Source organism: Furipterus horrens, unplaced genomic scaffold (assembly GCF_987537825.1).
Source record: "Furipterus horrens unplaced genomic scaffold, mFurHor1.1.pri manual_scaffold_5, whole genome shotgun sequence".
NCBI classification, from domain to species: Eukaryota; Metazoa; Chordata; class Mammalia; order Chiroptera; family Furipteridae; genus Furipterus; species Furipterus horrens.
In genome coordinates this window covers 43,114,763-43,131,898 of record NW_028327175.1, presented here as the reverse complement: position 1 = coordinate 43,131,898, position 17,136 = coordinate 43,114,763, and the positions used below count along the sequence as shown (strand labels likewise).

General features: G+C 39.6%; 1 pseudogene; it reads right to left on the bottom strand.

Annotated features, from left to right (window-relative positions):
• Positions 1 to 1,839: 1,839 nt before the first annotated feature.
• Positions 1,840 to 2,822, bottom strand: LOC150008462 (transmembrane epididymal protein 1A-like; annotated as a pseudogene).
• Between the last annotated feature and the right edge of the window lie 14,314 nt (positions 2,823 to 17,136).

Below are 17,136 nucleotides of genomic sequence, written 5' to 3'. Positions count from 1 at the left end.
AATATAAAAAAGAATGGAGATGATCAATAAAATAATTATTATAAAGCCCAAAAATATAGAAATAATGGACATAATAAAATTGATAAGGAAGGGGAATAAAAACTATAGATAGTGAAGTTGTGCCTGATTTCCTAAAACTAGGGATCATTTAATAAACTTATAAAATAGAGGTAGAATCATAAAGGTATAAATGCAAACATTAAAAAATTACTCATATAATTTAATGGGGAAGATGAAGTTACTTATAAAGTATCAAGTTGACAAAGTAAGAAAAATCCTCTATAAAATTATATTATAATGATTATATATATATAAAACATATATATATACATATATATGTGTGTGTATATATATATATATATATATATATAGTCTCTGTATCATGAAAATTGAAGGTAAACTCACTCTTTTGTATCCATAGGCAATTTATAAAAATTGACTGAATTTCAAGTCATAAGGTACACTTAAATTAATTTCAAATGGTAAAAATAGTCCTAAACAAATATATTCTAATCACAGTGCAATAAAACTAGAAATTAGACCATTGAACAAAATACAAAAACATCACTCTGGAAAGAAAAATCTCTCTCTTTAACAAAATTTTAAGCTGAAGAGGGCATCAAAACTGAAATAGGTAATTATAAGGAAAACAAAACATAAGAGATTCATTGGATTATAGGCCCTTTTATATATAGTATTTACAGGAAATTTATAGTAATAAGTAAAAATAAAGGGTGAAAATTGTTGAAGAAAGTATCCAATTTTATAAGAGTAACAACATAAAAGCAAAACAAAGCTAAGAAAAGCAGAAAGAAGAAAAACAAGGATAAAACAGAAATTAATAAATTTAAAAGTAGATAATATAAATATAGCAAATCTAACAGCTGGTTCAATGGGGAAAAGGTTTTAAATATTTGTTAGTTGGTCTAAACAAGAAAAAAAAATGAAGAAGAAATCACAGTAGAAAATAAGAGGTCACACTGGTGAAATAGCCACATATGCAGAAGAAAATAAAGTTACAAGATTTCCTGTGTTCATATTTATAAAAATAATTTGGGGTTCCAGGTGCAATGTATAATTCCCTAGGAAAGAATAAGTTACCTGAACTGACTCAGAGGGGATAAAAACATCATCCTACCATTATTTTGGGAAAAAGAAATAGAGAAAACTATTCAAGATATATTTCCTGCTCAGAAGCAATGGGGTTGATAAATGCAGAGGGGAATTCTATCAAACATTTAAAGGACAGAGAATTGCAACAAAATTTAAACTCTTCTTGACCATAGAAAAAGAAGATAATGAAAATATACACTGATTTGAAAATCCAACAAAAACTGAACAAAAGGCTTAGGTTATCAATTTCACTTATGTACATATTATAAATGTAAAATACCAAATAACAATTGTAAACAGAATCCAACAGCATATTGAAAGTTAATATAGTATGGTGAAGTTTATTTGAGGAAAGCAAGAATTATTCAATATTATAAACTTTGTTTTAAAATTTACAATATTAATAGGTAAAATAAAACAGTATATGGATGGAGACTCAGACATGGCACCTGCCTACTGGCTCTGGGAGGAACAAAGGCCTCTGCCAGCATTTGTGTCTGGCAGAAAGCTGCATTCCCAGCTCTCTCCTTGATGCCAGACAATTCAGTTTCTCCCTGTATGTCCCTGGTTCCTTTCAAGCTGCTGTCCCAGCACTGGAGCTCAGAGAGAATAAGTCAGACTATGTGAACCTTTGAATACTACTTGGCTCTTCTCTATTCTTCCTGGGAGGGCACACAGTGGTGCAGGGGCCTCGCCCTGAGCTCCCAGCAGGATATTTTTTCAGGCTCAGTTTCCACCTTCAGAATATGCTGTCATGTCAGACGTTGAGGACAGAGATGACTCAGGAAAGGCTGGTCCTTCACATGCCCCAGGACCTCTCCCAGGCACCAGCAGGGCCTCCAGGGTAAGGGCATGAACAGAAGTGAGGGTGTGAAATTCCAGCTGTTCACTGTTGTAGTCTGTGGCTAGTACTTGACACCTGAGATCTCTCCAGGAGGAGCAGCAATGATGCCATATCCTGCAGATACCATAGGCAGTGGCCATAATGGCCACCCCTGGGCCCAGGTGACCGCAGAAGAAGATAATGAGGAAGGCAAGGTCCACAGGGTTTTCTGATCCCCAAGGCTGCTGGGAGGGAGGAACGTACATTACCACACAGAGCTGCAGCAGCCATGTGCTGAACACCAGCCTCATCCAGGCCTTGAACCCCAGGGTGGGGGCTGGTCAGGGACCCAGACCTCGATGATGAGCACTAGGCTGACCAGGAAGGCAGGCCCTATGAACAGGATGTGCTTGAGGATCTCTAGGGTGCCCTTATTCTCTTTGGGGGCTGCCATCAGCAGTGCCAGCCAGCATACTGATGGTCAGGTACTTGGCTGCTCGCTCCAGCTTCATATTCTGCTCTGCCTGGCATGATTAGCTCACAATGTCCACCATGCCACGGAGCAGGAAGAACCTGAATATGGTGACATGCTTCCATCTATCTGGGAACAAGAACGGCTGCTGAGGGTCCTCCCTCAGCCAGGTTCAGCTAGTTGACTCCTGAGGGGTAGAACTTGGAAATGATGCCATTTGGGCAGATGATGACTTTCACCACTCCTTCCACTGGTACCAGCTTCCACCACCTGTGTCCTTGCATATCCTTTGGGGGCAGAGGTGACTTGAGAAACCTCTGTCCCTGTAGCAGGGGCAAGGACACCATCACTGAGTAGTAGAGTGAAGAAGAGGAAGCACACCTCTGGCAGCAGGTGTCCTTTGAGGGTACACATGCTCTCTGGGTGTGTCCAGGCCAACAGTGCAAGAGCTAACAGATGAGCAACAATATCACAGGGCTCTCCACATAAGCAAGAGCAGCTGCCTCTGAGCAGTAGAGAGATCCTCCTGATCCAGCCCCACCCCAGCCTCCCACATTCAGAAAGGCATACCTCCTATGTAGGAGGCTCCTGAGCCCCTTATAGGGTGAATCACCTTCAGAGATGTGAACCTCAATCTGTTCCTCATTTGGGTGGGATATGCCTGGAATTGCCATCTCTGCCCCTCACAGCTGCACTGGTTTGCCCTTTCTCTGGTCACTGCCTTTCCACCCCGCACTTCAACAAAGAGAGGGAAGGGAAAGAGTTAAGGTACTCCAGCAAAGAAAGGTGGTGGCTGACTCTCTTCTATGACTGTCTCTAGGTGCTGGGGCACATTGTATACTTTTTTCTTATTTAAATCGCTCAACAACTCTATGAGGGAGTTACTATTAAGCAAATTTTACAGGTGACATCAAGGCACAGAGGTGTGAAGGGTAACAACACACCTAGCAGCTAGCACAGCAGAGCCAGGAAGGGGGATCCCAGGTCTGTTCATCTCTACAAAGTTCAGAGTTTGTGCAAAGCAAAATGGCTGAATCTCAGCTCCACACTTGCAAGTCTCGTGATTATGGGCAAGCTACTCTGTCTTCTTGAACTTCAGTTTCCTATCTGTAGAATGGGAACAATACTTACAATACTTTTAGGTTTGTTGTGAAAATTAAATAATGTAGGTAGTGTCTAAAAATAGTAAATACTCAATAAATGGTAGTGATTATTGGTAATTTTACAATTATTACTAACATTTCTTTTTAAATTCCTATGATGCTGAAGTTGTGCAAGTATTTTTATGAATCATACCAAAGCAGGAGTCATAAAGAAAAAGTGAAAAACTTAATTATATTAAAAAGTAATTTTTATTAATAGATATTAAATATTAGAATTAATAATTATTATTTATATATTAAATTACTGTTAAAAATTTTCAAAAGAAAAAAAAACTGTAAAATTTTACTCCCTATATAACAAAAAGTTAGTCTCCTTACAATACAGAGAGCTCTTACAAATCAAAAAGTTAAACAACTCAGAAGGAAAATGGGCAAATGACATTGAGTGGCTATTCATACAAGAAAAATGGTAAATGCTTAATAAACCTATGAAATTCAAGATTGTAAATATAACTGATAAGTAAGTGAATAATAATAAAACCTTCATGATACCTTTAAGAAAATCCCAATATTATAACCTCCATAGAGGTTTAAAAAGCATTTAATAGAGTTCATTTTTCATTTCGGAATTAAAAAACATTTTAATAGTTAGTAATAGGCCTTTGTTTTTGTGCATGTACATACAAGTTCCACTCAACCAGTATAATTCTAAATGGGAAAATATTAGAAATGTTTCTGTTAAAATTAAGAATAAGGCAAAGATGTCTTCTCTTATCAGTCCTATATTTAATAACTTTTAAAGGATTGTAGTCAATGCAATTAGATTAAAACAACTGAAAAGGAAATATGCAAGATTTATATAAAAAAATTTGAGTGCTAGACTTCCGTCCAAGGTGGGGGCGTAACAGACATCCTGAGTTTCCCTCCACAACTAAGAAGGATTACAACTACCTCAAAAAATCAAATTTCATGGAAGTCCAACAAACAAAGATATACTCACCCAGACAGATAGGAGGGGCGGAGTCAGGGCAGAGAAGACCCAGTATGGTTGTGGCAGCAGCGGCAGGCTGGCGGAAAGCACAGTTACACATTTTGAAAAGTCAGGAGGAACACCTGGGGAGCATTCCCAGCTCCCCACCAGACTGCACAACTCATGGTTCCTGCACTGGGGAAAATAAAGCCTCATTGCTTTTGACTGTGCAAACCAGTGGGGGTTGTGGCGAAGGCAGAAACTGCTGGTCTCTAAGAAGAGTCTGCTTGTTTAAAGGGCCCCCACAGTTTTAGAACATCTGCAGACCCATCTGCTCTGGGAATGACAACCAGTCATTGGAGAGGCACCAGTCCCATACAGAAGTGGGAGAAGTGCCTGGAAAAGGGGTGAGTGCTGGGCAAGCAGCATTATTCCTTTTCAGACCCCTCCCCCACATACAGTGCCACAATATGGTGAAACAGGTTGCCCTGCATGACGAACCCCTAAGGCTCCGCCCCTTACAATGTAACAGGAGTGAAAGCTGTACCTTAGACACAGAGGCAAACACACATAGGAGACTTCTGGCCAAGATGAAGTCCTAGACTGACATGCTCCATCTCCCTCCACAACTAAGAAGGAATAAAACTACCACAAAACCAGAAATAACCAGAAGTTTCAGAAAATAAATGGAAGTCCAACATATGAAGTTGTAAAGAAGTGGTGTTCATCCAGCTGAGTAGGAGGGGCGAAGCCAGGGTGGAAAGGTCAAGCTGTGCTGGCAGTAGCAGCAGCAGCGGTGACAGTGGTGGGATGGAGGTAAGCACAGACACTTGTATTTAAGGGAGGTGAGAAGTGCCTTGGGAGCACCCCTGGCTGCAGCCCAGGCCCGTCAGCTTACGATTCCAACACCGGGAAAGGCAGACCCCCATTGCCTTGGACTGTGAGGCCCAGAGGGGTTGGGGATGGAGGAGGAGGTTCCCAGTCTCTCAGTGGAGATTGAACAACAGGAATCCATGTTGGACCCCCACCCCCACACAAAATACCACAGAGTGGTAAGAAGGGTTGCCCAGTTGTGATGAGTGCATGGAGTTCTGCCCCCTACAGCATAGAAGGTGTGACAGCCCCTCCCGGGAAGCAAAGGTAAACACAAAACTGTCAGGATGGCACAGATCATGACAGACATCTCAATCACATAGCTGACCAGACAGCAAATATCTGATCTAATGAAGCAGCAGATAAGAAATCTTTCTGAGGCACAGTTCAGAGCTTTGGTTATACGAATGCTTACAGACCTGACAGCAGATCTTAAACAAGATAAGGGAGGAATGAAGGCTAGTCCTGCTGAAATGAACAAAACCACATACAAAACAAGTGGCGAGGGAAAGAAAACCAGGGGTCAAATCAACAAATTGGAATATAGGGAAGAAACAAATAGTCAAGCAGTGCAGAAAGAGGAAACAAAAAGTGGGGAAAACGAGGAGAGGCTCAGAAACCTATGGGACAGCTATAAGCAGGCCAACATCCAAATCATAGAGTTGCCAGAAGGTGAAGAAGAAGAATTAGAAATTGAAAAATTATGTGAAAAAATAATGAATCAGAAATCCCCTAACTTAGGGAAGGAAGTAGACTTACAGGTCCAGAAAGTACAGAGAGTTCCAAAAAAAACTGGACCCAGGGAGAATCATACCAAGACACATTATAATCAAAATGTCAAAAATTAAGGGTAAAAAGAGAATCTTAAAAGCAGCAAGAGAGAAGAAGAGAATTACATACAAAGGGGTCCCCATAAGACTATCAGCTGATTTCTCAAAAGAAACTCTGCGGGCAAGAAGGGACTGGCAAGAAATATTCGAAGTAATGAAAAGCAAAAATATACAACCACGATTACTCTATCCAGCGAAGCTGTCACTCAGAATAGAAGGGCAGAGAAAGTGCTCCAGGACAAAGTGAAACTGAAGTAGTTCATCAGATCCAAACCACTATTATATGAAATGTTAAAGGGACTTGTTTAGAAGGAAAATCAAAACTATGAACGTTAAAATGAAAACTGTATCACAACAACCAACAACAGAAGCTAAGGAATCAAAACAATAGCAAACTTACTAGGCAATGAGAGTGTGAAAAGAATTATAGGTATGGAGATCATTATGGGGGGAGGTCAGTGGGGAGGGGGAAGGGAGGAAAGAGAGGGAGATGGTACAGGAACTAAGAAGCATAGTAGGAGGGAGTGGAGTAGATAGGAAGATATTGAGAATAACTATACGCACAACCAATGGACATGGACTAAGGGGGGCGGGCAACTGGAGGGAGGGATGTCACTGGGTGGAGGGGAACAAAGGGAAAAGAAATTGGGACAACTGTAACAATATAATCAATAAAACATTAAAATAATTTGAGTGCTAGTAAAGGACTTGAAGAATAGTAAAAGGAGACTTGCACAAAGAAAAGGCATACTGTAATTTTGAAAAGGAAGCATCAAAATCAGGACAATTTCCTGAAATTTATAAATTTATAAATTTTGTATGATTTCAATAAAAAGCCAAAAGTTTTTTTGTGTGGACTATACAAAGTCCAAATTTCAAATAGAAAATAATTAAGCGTAGCTAGGAAATTTTTGATAAAGAAGATGAAAGGAGGGAGAAACTTGCATATTAGCTATTATTAGCTCTTGTTATAAAGCTACAATAATTAGGAAAATCTGGTATTGTTACAGGAATAGACAGGCACACCAGTAGAACAGAATAGAAAGTGTAGAAATAGATCCAAGTCCATATGGTTATGTAGTACATGATAAAGATGGTATTTCAGATCAATGGAGAAAGATGGATTACTCAATAAATGGTATTGGAACAATTGAGTGGCCATCTGGAAAAAAAAATAAGAACTTTGTATGATATGCCAAAATATATTCCCAGCTGATTAAAGTTTTGAGCATAAAATATAAAACCATAAAATATCTTAGAAAACTCTAGAGAATTATTTTTTATAACCATAGGGAGGATAGATTTAAGTATAATACAAAACCTACAAGTCATGAAAGAAGAATAAATTAGGCAATATTTTTTAAAAAAACTTGTACAACTTACTATAATCAAAGTCAAAATGTAAATACACTGAAGGAAATATTTGCAACTTATGATGCAGATAAAGGGTAATTTGCTTATATAGAAAGAACTTCTACAAATAAATAAGTACATGTCTCAGATTATAATAGAAAAATAGGCAAAGGTTACAAATGGTGGTTTATAGCAAAAGAAACACAAATGATTCAGAGAACTATGGGCAGATGTTCAATCTCCTTCATAATTACAGGGACATAAATTCAAGTAAATTACTGTTTTTACTTATATTGTCAAAGATTTAAAATATCCATGAAGGAGAATTTGTTATAGCTTTCAAAATTACAAAATTTGATTGATCTTTTTTGTTTTCTAAATATATGATCCTACAATCTGTTAGTTTTATTTCTTTTTTCCCAGTCTGTATAACTTTTTTTGGTCTTCTTGTATTAACTAGAACTTCCAGTTCAATGTTAAGTAGGACTAGTGAGAGGGGATGTATTTATTTTTTCCTGAACTTAGTGAGGAAGCTTTTAGTTACTCACCATTAATTATGATGTTAGCTGTAGGGTTTTTATATATACTTTATCAAGTTGAGGAAGTTTCCCTCTTTTCCTGGTTTACTGAGAGTTTTTGTCATAAATGAGTATTAAATTTTATCAAATATTTTTTTGCATCTATTGATTTAATCATGTGATTTTTCATTTTTAGCCTGTCGATGTGATTGATTACCTTAATTGATTTTTAATGTTGAACCAGCCTTTCATACATGGGACAGATCCTGCTTGGTCATAGTGTTAATTCTTTGATTTTTTAAATATGCACATATGAAACCTTTAATAAATTTTAGTGTATCATTATTTTTAAAAATTTGTTTGTTTACTTATTTATTTTATTTTTAGAAAGAGGGGAAAGAAGAAAGAGGGAGAGAAACATCACTGTGTGATTGCCTCTCACTTGCGCCACCAACTGGGGACCTGACGTGTAATCTAGTTATGTGCCTTGACTGGGAATTGAACCAGTGACACTTAGCTCGCAGGCCGATGCTCAATCCACTGAGCCACAGCAGCCAGGGCTTAGTGTATCATTATTTTTATACACTGATTTGCTAATATTTTGTTGAGGATTTTTGTTCATGAGAAATATTGGTCAGTAGTTTTCATGTAATGCCTGTTTATGATTTTGATATTAGGGTAATACTGACCCCATAGAATGAGTTGAGGAGTATTCTCTGTTTCTGTTTTCAGAAAGAGATTTTAGAGAATTGGTATAATAGCTCCCTTAAATGTTTGGTGGAATTAATCAGTGAACCCATCTGGGCCTGGTGCTTTCTGTTGTGGAACATTAGTAATTATTTTTTTTTTTTAAGTATATTTTATTGATTATATTGTTACAATAGTTCCAATTTTTTTTCCCCTTTGCTCCCCTCCGCCCAGCACCCCCCTTCCCCAACAATCCCCTCTCCAAGTCCATGCCCATGGGTCGTACATACAAGCTCTCCCGCCTCACCCTTTCATATATTCTTCTTCTTCTTTTTTTAAAATTAATTAATTAATTAGTTAAATATTTTAACAATAAAAAATAACAATTCCTCCCTCTCAGACTTAAGACCCTTTACAATCTTATAAAGGACAATGGATGAAGGTCTCGAGCTCCTCTAGCTGCTTCAAGCTGGACATGGTCGTCGTCCTACCTACCCGTGGGTCAAGAAATCCCTAATAAGAGTGGGGATGTGGAGGGGAGGGTGGCCTTCCCACAAGGGGAAGGATCGTGCAGACTCCAGGTTGGTTGGCTGTCTCTGGAAAACGGCATGCTTGGTTTGACAGGCTGGCATCCTTGTTGTATTCTGGGGGCAACAGGGTTAAAGGACATCATTTAATCCGTAACCACTAGATGACAAAAGACAGGTATTAATTTTTCAATGTCCCACATTAGGGAAAAGAAGGGCTTCTTTGGAGGAAGGTGTGCCAGGTACATCTCACCTGTCCAAAACCCTTTTGCCCATTATACTTATTTTGGACTGAGGGAAATATTTTAGGTTTCCCCCATCTCAGGCCTCTGGGCTTTTTCTGTCCAAGCCATTAGGATAGAAAAGAGAAACCGGTTTTAAAGTGAAGCCCACAGACCACCCCGTTCTTCACCAACCCAGCCACTTAGTTCAGCCAAACCATTGAGTCTCAGGAGGCAGCAATGCAGACAGGATTAAGTGAGGCCTATGCATACAGATAATCACTCAGGTAATGAGATTGTAGGCTTATGCCCTTTGAAAACAGAAAACACATGTTAATTTATGTAACATAACCCACATACAAGTCTCTAAATCTGTAGGACTGTCTTATCGGAAGGAAAATCCTTGTCCTTCTAATATTCACTGAACTTGCATTTCTATTCTTTATATTTTTATTCCCCCCCCACTAAAAAATTTTCTGTTTGTTTGTTTTTCCACTACAGTTGTCTCACTTTTTTTCCCCCTCTTGCTTCCCTGCACCCTGTCCCCCCCCACAGTCAGTCCCCACCCAGTTGTCCATGTCCATGGGTCATTCATACATGTTCTTTGACTAGACCCTTCCCCTTCTTACCCCTTCTCTCCCTCCCATCTCCCCCTTTGTTACTGTTAGTTTATTCCTTGTTTACATACCTCTGGTTCAATTTTGCTCATTTGTTTGTGTTGTTCATTAGTTTCCTGTAACAGGAGACAGCATAAGGTAATTTTCTTTTGTTGCCTGGCTTATTTCGCTAAGCATAATTCTCTCTAGTTCCAATCATGTTGTTGCAAATGGTAGAAGTTCCTTCTTTCTTTCAGTACTTATTCATTGTCATTTTCCCCCTTTGTACTCGTGTTCCTCTCTGTCTCTCTGTTTCTTCATCTTCTTAAAGCAGACCCTTTAGCATCTCTTGCAATGCTGGTTTGGTGGAGATGTATTCTTTTAGCCTTCTTTTGTCTTGGAAACTCCTTATTTCACCTTCCATTTTGAATGAAAGCCTTGCTGGGTAGAGTATTCTTGGTTGTAGGCCTTTGTTTTTCATTGCTTGGAATATTTTTTGCCATTCCCTTCTGGCTTGTAGTGTTTCTGCTGAGAAATCTGATGATAGCCTTATTGGAGCTCCCTTGTATGTTATTAGTTGTTTCTCTCTTGCTGCTTTTAGGATTCTCTCTTTGTCTTTGAATGTTGGCATTTTAATTATGATGTGTCTTGAAGTGGGCCTGTTGGGGTTCATCTTCATTGGGACCCTCTGTGCTTCCTGGACTTGCGTGACTCTTTCTCTCGTCATGTTAGGAAAGTTTTCTGTCATTAGTTTTTCAAAGAGGTTTTCTATCCCTTGCTCTTCTTCTTCTCCTTCTGGAATTCCTATGATACGGATATTATTACGTTTCATGTTGTCCTGCAGCTGTCTTAGAACCTCTTCAGTCTTGTTCAGTCTTTTTTCATTTTGTTGCATTGTCTGGGAGTTTTTGTGTAGGTTGTCCTCCAGCTCGCTGATCTGATCTTCTGCTTCCTCTAGCCTGCTTTTAATTCCTTCTACTGTGTTCTTCAATTCAGAGATCGTATTTTTCATTTCCTCCTGGCTCTTATTGATAGCTTCTATGTCCTTTTTCATGCTCACGTAATTTTCTGTGAGTTCCTTGTAGTTTTTCTGGAGTTCTTTGAAGTTTCCGCTGAGGTCATTCAGCTTCTCCATAATCCATGTTTTGAATTCCATATCTGATAGTTCGCTCCCCTCTATTTCATTTAGCACTCTTTCTGGGGATTCTACCTTTCCTTTTGATGGGAGGTTGTTTCTCTGTCTCCCCATTTTTTTGACTCCTATTGTTTGTTGGTGCTTCTTGGAATGATCTGCACTTCCTGGATCTGCCTCTGGTGGCGTCAGATCATGTACCAGTCTGGCCCTAGGCAGCCTGTTGGAGACTTCCAGGGATCTACTGCTGTTGTCTGTCTTCTTTGATTGTTAATCTATTCAATCTGTGATTAGCTGTCAGGCTTAAGGACTGTGGGTGTGGCAGCTTAATTCCTGTAGGCAGGGCTTTTGCTTCCCCTCAGGCTGACGCCACTTGGAGGGGAATGGTCTACCCGCAGTACTGGGGATGAGTCAGCACTGGGACCCAGTCAGCTGCTCCTCCAGTTCTCCCCTCAAAGCCACCGTGCCAAATTCTCCCCAAGTGTCTCCAGTCCTCTCTGCCTTCCCTCTGCTTGAGCCCAGGGTAAGTGGTGGCCAAAATATTTTTGTATGTGATCCACTTAAGAGCTCTTTTTCTCCTGCTGTTTCTCTCCGGCTAGCAAGAAAGCCTGTGGCTTTTCGCTTTTCACAGCTGATACTATTTTACTTTCCACTCTGTCGCTGTAGGCTGGGAAGCCCAGCTGGGGGGTTAGACCCTGCCCTTCTCAGGGGGAATCCCCGGCTGCTGAGCTGTTTCTCAGCCCCTTCAGCTGCCACCCGTGGGAGCCCAGCCAGCCCTTCCACGTCTCCGCACTCCCTACCGGTCACATTGTGATGTAGCGGCCTTTTCTGTCTCTCCGTGGTTATAAGACTTCTCTCCAGCTGGTGTTCGGTTCGTTATTCCAGATGATTTCTCCAAAATTACATTGTAAATCCAGACTAGTTCTAGGAGGAAGTTAGTGTAGCTTCCACTTACTCCTCCGCCATCTTGTTTCTCTGGAACATTAGTAATTATTAATTTAATTTCTTTATTAGGTAAAGGTCTATTCAGATTGTATATTTCTTTTTGTGTAATTTTTAGAAGATCGTTTCTTTCCAAGAATAGGTTCATTTCATTTAGCTTATCAGATTTGTGGGTATAGAGTTGTTCATAATTCCTTTATTATGTATTTAATTTTCATGGAATCTGTAATGCTGTTTCCTCTTTTATTGCTGTTAGAAAGAAAATTTATAATTTGTGTTCTGTAACTCTTTTTCTTAGTTAGGCTGGTTAGGGGCTGATCAATTTCATTGATATTTTCAAAGAACCAACTTTTGGTTTTGTTGATTTTCTCTCCTATTTCGCTTTCACTCATTTCTGCTCTAATTCGTATTATTTGTTTTTTTTTTCTCTCTCTCCTCAACTCAGAGAAGCTGCCAAGCTCTGCACGGGCTCCCCCTCTCTAACTTAAGGCTAAGAAATTGGGTCTAGGTTTCAAGTCTTGCTCTCACAAATCACAAATATGTACTACCTATTATTTAGTACCCCCCAAAAGACATTTTATATATTTTGTCTAATTCTGTAGATATCGAGTATGGGGGAGGGGTACGCATGCCATATAGTTTCTCCTCCTTCATGGGTGGAAGCAAAAGTCCTTCCCTTTTTTATTTTAAAAATAAAGTGAATGGAAAGAACTATTAAAAGGAAAAGAAAACAAGTCCAGATAATAAAAATAGTAACAGTTAACACTGAGTAGTATGGAACCAGGCCACATTAAAAACTAGTGGTTGACGACTTCCGGCCAAGATGGAGGCTTAGACGGACACGCTAGGTCTCCCTCTACAACTATAGTGGAATACAACTACTTCAAAACAAAGGATAACTAGAAATTCCAGAAAATAAAGCTACACGGAAGCCCAACATATGAAGTTATAAACCAGCGGTGCCATTTGGGCAGGTAAGAGTTAAAGAAGGCAAAGCTGTTTGCGGAGCGGCGGGGCGGGGCGGCGAATCAAGCCCCTGGCGTGCGCGACTCCAATCAAGCCCCTGGCGTGCCCGACTCCGGTGCTGGGGAGCAGCCGCAGCATCGCCTTGAACAGTGAGGCCCAGGGGGGCGGGAGGACGGATCCCGGTCTCCTAGCTGAATAACTGTGTGAATCCATCTTGGACCCCCGCCCCCACAGAAAGCACCACAGGGCTGCGAAATAGGTCGCGCGCCTGCCGGTCGCTGATTTGTGACGCGTACACAGGCACTGCCCCCGACAGCCAGCCCAGGAAAACAAAACGCATCTGTCAAAATGTGGCAGACAAATATAGAGATCCCGGTGGTGCAGCTCACCAGACAGCAGATAGAGAACCTGACAGATGAACAGATAAGAAACCTGTCAGAGGCTCAGTTCTGGGCCATTGTTATCAGGTGGCTTACAGAATTCACAAAAGAGCAGGAAAAAGATATGAAAGAAGCGAAAAACTTTCATAACGAAAGGAACAAAACCACATATGAGACAGATGGTGAGGAATCCAGAGTCCATTTCAACAAACTGGAATATGGAGAAGGAACAAGCAGTCAACCAATGCAGCGAGAGGAAATGGCAAGCAACAATGAGAGGATCAGAAACCTCTGGGACAGCTATAAAAGGCCCAACATAAGAATCATTGGTTTGCCAGAGAATGAGGAAGATGAACTAGAACTTGAAAAATTGAGTGAAAATATAATAAAGGAGAACTTCCCAGACTTGGGGAAGGGAATAGACTTGCAGGTCCAAGAAGCAAGGAGAGTTCCCAAGAGACTGGACCCAGGGAGAACCACTCCAAGACACATTATAATCAAAATGTCAAAAATTAAAGATAAAGAGAGAATCTTAAAAGCAGCAAGAGAGAAGAAAAGAATTATGTACAAAGGGGTCCCAATTAGACTATCAGCTGACTTCTCAAGGGAAACCCTACAGGCAAGAAGGAACTGGCAAGAAATATTCAAAGTAATGAAAATCCAAAACCTACAACCACGAATACTCTATCCAGCGAAATTGTCATTCAGAATAGAAGGACAGAGAAAGTGTTTCCAGGACAAAATAAAACTGAAAGAGTTCATTAGATCCAAACCACTGTTATATGAGAAGTTAAAGGGACTGGTTTAAAAAACAGAAGCTAGGGAGATGAAACAAAGGCAAACGAAACAGGCAACGAGAGTGGAAAAGGAACTGTGGGTAAGGGAAATATAGTGGGGGGAGGTCAACAGGGAGGGGGAGTGGGGAGAGGGAGGGAGATGATATAGGAATTGGGGATCATGGTAGGAGGGAATGGAATAGACGGAGAGAGGTTGGGAGGAACTGTAAGCACAACTAATGGACATAATCTAAAAGGGGGGGACAACTGGAGGGAGGGGGCCACCGGGTGGAGGGGAGCAGAGGGAAGGGAAAGTGGCACAAATGTAATATTTTAATCAATAAAACACATTAAATCTTAAAAAAAAAAAAAAAAAAACTAGTGGTTGAAGAAAAACACAGCTGATTGGTGTTTAAATCTGAATGATCTTTCATAAAGGCATTTTAGCAAAAAAAAAAAATGATTAAGACATTTTCTGTTTTTGAACTAGCAATTTTGCTTTTAGGGATTTATCCAGAAGAAGTAATTAGACATATGTAACAGTATTTATTACTAAATTCATTATAATAAGGAAAAAATTAAACCTATAATATATAAAAACTTAAGCTAAATGTCCAACAGTATGGACTTAGTTATTGGTGTATCCATGTAATGACAGAATATTTAACAACAAAAATAATTTTCTGTAAATAACTTGATATGGGAAAATGCTTTAACAATTTTATTAGGTTGAAAAAATTCGACAGAAGTTTGCTCAGCTTAATCAACAATATTGCTTTATTATAAGTATCATGTAGAGAACACAAAAATATTAACAGTAGCTATACCTGGGTGGTGTGATTATAGAAATACTTTCTACTTTGTGCTTTTTTGGGTTTTCTAAGTTTTCTACAATGAACACAATTTATTATGAAAAATTTAAAATATTTTAAAAAGTTTTATTGGGTTACTCTATAGTTACATGATAATTGGAATCTGGATAAAAATGATTATAAAGGAATCACAAAATATTTTAGGTGAATGATCTTGACAAGGTTTATATTTTCTTGGAAGCTGCCTTTCCTGAAAAATGGGCATAAAGAAATTATTTACCTCTGAGAGTTCTTAAAATAATTAAATGAGGTAATATACATACACCTTCAGCATGGTAAGATTCTGTGAATGTCAGTTAATGCCTTGTGTTTTTACTAAGAGTTTTACTAATACTACTAACTACTAGTACACAACTATTATTATTACCAATACAATTATTAGATTAAAAGACCTTATGAGGATATGAGCATATTGTGATATTGAGTGAAGAGTGCTGAAAAGGGAGAAAGGGTAAGAGCCAGAGGGAAACTACCAATTTCATGTTTTTTCTTGTGATCAGCATTGGAAAAACTTTCAAGTGGGGAATTAGTTTTTATTTTTTGTTTTTTATTTTTTTAAATGTTTTTTATTGATTATATTGTTACAACAGTTCCAATTTTCTCCCCCTTATTCCCCTCCACCCAGCACCCCCCTCCCCCAGCAATCCCCCCCAAGTCCATACCCCTGGTTCATAAAAATTAACTATCCCCCCCCTCTCAAATATTAGGACCCTTTGTAATCTTGTAAAGGACAATGGGCGAAGGTCTCAAGCTCCTCTAGCTGCTTCAAGCTGGACATGGTCGTCGTCCTACCTACCCTTGGGTCCAGAAAACCCTAATAAGAGTGGGGGTGTGGAGGGGAGGGTGGCCTTCCCACATGGGGAAGGATTGTGCAGACTCCAGGTCAGTTGGCTGCCTCCGGTCAACAGCGTGCTTGGTTTAACAGGCTGATGTCCTTGTTGTGTTCTGAGGGCAACAGATTTGGCGAAAAGGGTTAAAAGACATCATTCAATCCATAACTACTAGATGACAAAAGGCAGGGATTAATTTTTCAATGTTCCATATTAGGGAAAAAAAAAAAAAAAAAAAAAAGCTTCTTTGTAAGAAGGTGTGCTAGGCACATCTCGCCTGTCCAAAACCCTTTTGCCCATTATACTTAGTTTGGGCTGAGGTAAATAGTTTAGGTTTTTCCCCCTCTCAGACCTCTGGGCCTTTTCTGTCCAAGCCATTAGGATAGAAAAGAGAAACCCGTTTTAAAGTGAAGCCCACAGACCACCCCATTCTTCCCCAACCCAGCCATTTAGTTCAGCCAAACCGTTGAGTCTCAGGAGGCAGCGCTGCAGAGAGGATTAAGTGAGGCTTATGCATACAGATAATCACTCAGGTAATGCGATCATAGGCTTATGTCCTTTGAAAACAAAAAACACGTGTTAATTTATGTAACATAACCTGCAAACAAGTCTCTAAATCTGGAGAAGAAACTTTTAAGACGGTTAGTTGCCCTGTTTTATACTCTACTACTGATCATTGTGATTTTCCTTGAATAATAATTTTTCTCCCTAAGGTTACCCTCCTTGTCTTTAAAGGGACTACATTAAGTCCATTTTTAATTTATCCTGTTCGTTTGCATAAACACAACAAGAGCAGCAAATGATCACTGATGATCTTTAGTTCTGCTTTGCTGGAACTTACCCAAGGAATATTTGGGGTGACCTTCAGTCTGTTCTTCAGGGCACAGAAGCTGTGCCACATATCTGGCATTCATCCTTGCCTGTACACACCTGTTTTTTCCAAGTCTTTCTGGTCTTTCCTTGTGCCTTAAGGTCCCTTCTAGCCATCTTTCAGGAAAACAACCTTCGTTCCTTCCCTGGAAGGATTGCTGTGGACCGCACAACCAACCATGGTACCAGGCCTTTTATCTCATGGGCTTTTATTACCTTTGAAAGTCGGGGAATTAGTTTTTATATAATTAAGATAAACACGTATTTTTGAAGATCCTCAAA